Raw genomic sequence first — 5,279 nt, 5'->3', positions numbered from 1 at the left:
CGGGGGCTGGGGGCGCCTGGGGGTTGTAGTCCCGGGAGGGGGACCCAAGGAGAGGGGAAGTGGAGTCCTAGAGGCGGGTGGGGTAGGGCAGAGCCAGAGAAGCAGGGAGACGGAGGAGATGCGGCGGGAGGCAGAGATGCTGGCGTAGGGTGGGGGTGGGGCGGCCGAGCAGAAAGCGGGTAAGGGAATGAATTAAGGGAATCACCTGGGAGAGGTGCTGTGGCTCCTCTCCCAGGTTATTCCATTAATTCATAACCTGGGAGAGGTGCTGTGGCTCCCTCGACACCAGGAGACAGAGTCGGATTTTATGTTTTGTCTGGGAGCATCTGTGCGAACCTGTGCGCGACCACCCGTGCGCGCGCGCGCATGTGCGTGTGTCCCTGCAGGAGGCTCTTTGGACACTAGAAATAGCAAGACTGACCCTCTAGGTGGCTTTTGTGATGCCAGGAATCTTCCAAGCGTAGCTGAGAAGAACAAGGGGCATGTTTTTTTTAACAGCCTTCCCCAGTGTAAGTGTGAGAGTCCCTGGGCAGTAGTGGGTCTCAGAGCTCAGTTTGTCTACTTGGAAGGACAGGAAGCTCACTACCTTCCCAGACGCGGTGGCCTATCCTTAGATGGCTCTGACTGTTAAAAATGAAATTCATCAAAAAAAAAAAAAAGAAATTCGTCCATATTGGGAGAGAAATTCTGGTAGCCCGAGGGTCCAAGGCGCCTGCATCCCTCTTCTTAACGCCCACCTCTCCTCTCCCCATCTCCACATCCTACCATCGCATCAGGACTTTCACTCCCAAAATCGGGCAACCTGTTTTTGCCAAGTACCCACTGATACCAAATCCATTGACCACTGGTCAGGCCTCACCCTCCAGGGTCTTTCAGGGATGTATGACCCTGATGACCTCTCTCTTCTTTAAGTACTCCCTGCCTTGGCTCCTGGCCTGCCTCCTGCCTACCATCTCCTGCCCCCAAAAATTCTGGATGTTGTTTCCCAGTCTCCTTTTAGGCCCCTCCCTTCTCCCACACTTCTCAACAGCACCAGGGTTCCTTGGGCTACATCCTAGGTTCTCTTCTTTCTTTACCTCCTTGCCTCCCCAGGTTCAGCTGTACCTCTATCCCTATGACACCCCCATCTATGCCTGCAAGCCAGATCCTGCCCCTCAAAGGCAGCACCTACTATGTGCCTGAGCACACAGTGGGCACAAGAACACAGAGACCACAGATGCGATTGGAGAAATGAGTAGATCCATAAGTCTAGAGAGCGAGGCCAGGGTTCTGATGTTAGAAGCTCCAAGCCTGGTGGCCTCACCTTGCCCCACAGAGCTCCTTCCTATATCTCCATCAGAGATGGCATCTCCCTCGCCCTGACACTCAATGCAGACAGAAGGCTGCCCTTGGCTCCCTCCCCCATCCATTTGGAGCATCCACTGGGTCACAGGTGCTACCTCAGTAGCTCCCACGATTCTCCCAACTTCCTAGTAGCTGCTGCTATTCTCCGAAGTGTACAGACTGGGAAACCGAGGCTCCTAAGGTTAAATAATGGGTCCAAGTTCACAAGGTTGGTACAGAGCAGGGCTGGGGCTCTCGCTTGCAGCTTTTGATTACAAAGCCCTTCTTGTGGAACCTCAGTCTTCGCTCCTCTCTCAGTGGCCAAATCCAGAGCTGCCTCTGGGGTCCTCCGTCTCCCCCCCACCTCAGGTCAGGGGATGCAGCTTTCACCTGGGGCATCAGCTTCCACCTGGACCCTCAGAACAGCCTCTTCCCTTAGTCTTCCCACCTGCAGCCCCTCTCCGTCACATCCATCTTTCTCCCCAGCTGCTAGTGTGATTGTCCCCAGCACCAGTGTGACAATATCAGTCCCCTGCACCAATAACTCCCACAACCCCCCAGGCTCCCAATCATGCTCCATAGCTGCTCCAGTATCACCTCATCTCTCCCACCAGGTCCTTCTCTGAACCACAGACTCAGGCCTCACCCACACCAAAAAAACCTCGGAATCTTTCCCTCTACCCTGTACGCTGTCTCACCCCTCCTTTGACCGTCATCCTTCTTATCCTTCAAGGCCCAGTTCAGGCCTTGCCCAGCCGTCTAGGCAGACAGGTCCATGAGGTGTGTGCCGAGCTGCGTCCCCGTTAGACCAGATGGGGCCTGGCTTATGCTGCTTGTCCTCAGCAACCAACATAAGGTCAGGCATACAGCAGATGTTCATGAAAAGCCTGCTGATAAGTGAGTGAGGGAATGGCCTCTTCCCTCACACCTTGACCCAGGCATAAAAAGCAAGAAAATAAGCTCCAGGAAGGCAGGGATTTTTGTTTGTTTGGTTCATTGCTGGTTCTTCAGTGGCACTATGGCACCTGGCACACAGTAGATGCTCAATAAATATTTCTTAAATGAATGAGTGAAAGGTCTACAGCTCAAATCTGGCTGTGGTTCTAAAGATGGACGCAGACACACGCGATGTGATAACAACGGTCATTCCTCTCTCCTTTCAGTGATCTTGAACTCATCACATCCAGGATCGCTTGAAGTCCACCCAGTACCCTACGAGCTGGGTGGCCTGAACCACACACACCCTTTCCTGTGCAAGCTCCCTGCCTGAGGGGCCTTTCTAAAGCATCAGAATAACCAGGCCAACCCCTGCTTAGAAAATCCCCCTGGTTCCCCAGGGCTCAGACTTCCCAGCCTGGCTTCCCACTGGAGTGCACACCACCACCCATCACGTGCTCCGATTCCAGTCCCAGTCGTTCTCTGCATTTTCCCACTGCCAGACGTTCCCGTGCAGTTCCTGATCCCTGGAACACCCTGCCCTCTCACACTCCCAAGCCTAATTCCTACTCTTCTTTCTTTTTTAAAAATTTTATTTATTTATTTATTTATTTATTTTCAATTAGCGTTGACATTCAATATTATTTTACATTAGTTTCAGGTGTACAGCATAGTGGGTAGACATTTGTATAACTTAGAAGTTATACAAAAAAACCCGACTAGGCCAGTACCTACCTGACACCGTACATAGTTATTACAATATAATTGACTGTATTCCTTATGCTATGCTTTACACCCCTGTGACTATTTCGTAACTACCAATTTTTTTTTCATAACTATCAATTTGTATTTCTTAATCCCTTCACCTTTTTCACCCAGCCCCCAGCCCCCCTCTCCTCGGGTCACCATCCGTTTATTCTCTGTATCTATGAGTCTGTTTCTGTTTTTGTGTGTCTGTTTATTTTGTTCTTTAGATTCCACTTATAAGGGAAATCATATGACATTTGTCGTTCTCTGTCTGACTTATTCCACTCAGCATAACACCCTCTAGGTCCATCCATGGTGTCGCAGATGGTAAGATTTCATTCTTTTGTATGGCTCTCCTACTCTTCTTTCAAAGTTTAGCTCTTGGAGTCTTTCTTGACCTTCCTGAAGCTGGAGGGAAAGCCTGTGAAATAGACAAATGACCAGGTTTCTGATTCAAGAACCTGGGTTGGGGGTCCAAGAATTTATAATTACCTCTGGCAATTCTTATTTCCAGCCATTATCAGGTAGGCAAGACTAAGGCTAAGTGATGCTGTGTGAGAAACACCCCCAGATCTCAGCAACTTAACCCCAAAGCTCCGTCTTTGCAGTGGGTTTGGGTTACTTCCCAGAGCCTCTGTCCTTCGAAGAGGATCCAGTGCTTCAGGGGGAGCAATTTGTACATATTTATCAACAAGCTGGACTCTGAGTGCCTCAGGCTCAAGGACCCATCTGATTCATCTCTGCCTCCCAATGTACCCGGCACAGGACCAGTACGTGGCAGCCAGGGGCGTCTTTGTAAAACGAAAGTTTGATTGTGACAACACGGATTGACCTTGAGGGTATTATGCTCAGTGAAATAAGTCAGACTGAGAAAGACAAATACCATATGCTCTGAGTTACTGTGGAATCTAAAGAACAAAATAAATGAACAAACAAAAAAGAAACAGACGCATAGATACAAAGAACATTTGGATGGTTGCCAGGTGGGAGGGGGTCAGGGGTCAGGGTGAAAAGGGAAAGGGATTAGGGAGTACACATTGGTAGTTACAAAATAGTCATGGGGATGTAAAGTAAAGCATAAGGAATATAGTCAATAATATGGTAATAACTATGTATAGTGCCAGGTGGGTACTAGACTGACCATCACACTTATATAACCTAAGGCAAGACCAGCAGATCAACCACCAGCCTTCCGCAGAGTCTGGAGAAATACTAAATCATTGTTTTATGCCAGTGAGTATTGAGGTGGTTTGTTATGAAGTAGTAGCTAACTGATACAGCACAAAAACCTTTCTGATTGATCAGAAGTGGGGTTGCTGGTTCAAAGTGCATATGCATTTATAATGTTGGTAAATATTGTCTGGGGAGTAGTATTTTGCATTCCCACCAACAGTGGGTGAAAGTCTTTGTCCCTCCCGCCCCCGTCTTGTCAAAAGAGTGTTTTATCAAACATATAGATTTTTTTTAAAAGATTTTTTTAAATTGGGGAACTGGGGGAGGGGAACAGCATTGGGGAATCAGGGAAGAGGAACAGACAAGTTGTTGTCCTTTTTGTTCTTCAGTCTAGTTGTGGAGGATGTTGCTTCACTGGCCCTTGTTGGTATTATCATTGCGCTCTTCCTGGTTGAGGCAGATTTGTTGCTGGTCACTGGACGGCCGCTCACAGTAGCTTACCAGAGCCCACTGCAGCTCCACTGCAGCCTATGCCATCGCCGGCGACTCATGGCAGCCCAGCTCCAGGTTGAGCTGTTGTTCACCATCTTAGTTGTAGAGGGTGCAGCGTCACTGGCTCTAATGTGGGATCCGAACTGGGGCCCTACTGCTTAGAGCTGGCATTCCAAGCCAAATCTTAACCAATGCACCACTCGGCCGGCCCAAACATATGGATTTTTGGCTAATACAATAAAAAATGGTATTTCGGTATTGTCTTAATTTTTCATTTCTTATTATGTATGAAGTTGAACATCTGCATATGTCTTTAAGTCTTTATGTATTTTTGTTTTTGTGATCTATCATGTATTTTTCACATTTTTTTGTTGAACTGTTGGTTTTCCTTATCTATAAATAGTAGGGATATTAGCCCTTTGATAAGAATTACATTTTTTTCCCAATTTGTCTTTTAAGATTTTTATTGGGGAATTGGAACAATGCTGGGAAATTGGGGGAAGGGGAACAGAGAAGTTGCTGTCGTTTTGTTCTTCAGTCTAGTTGTGGAGGACGTTGCTTCACTGGCCCAAGTTGGCACCATCATTGTGCTCTTCCCGGGCGAGGCA

The sequence above is a fragment of the Hipposideros armiger genome, unplaced genomic scaffold (genome assembly GCF_001890085.2).
Source record: "Hipposideros armiger isolate ML-2016 unplaced genomic scaffold, ASM189008v1 scaffold_799, whole genome shotgun sequence".
In the NCBI taxonomy this organism is placed as follows: Eukaryota; Metazoa; Chordata; class Mammalia; order Chiroptera; family Hipposideridae; genus Hipposideros; species Hipposideros armiger.
The sequence above is the reverse complement of the archived record's forward strand: the minus strand, read 5'-3'. Positions refer to the sequence as shown.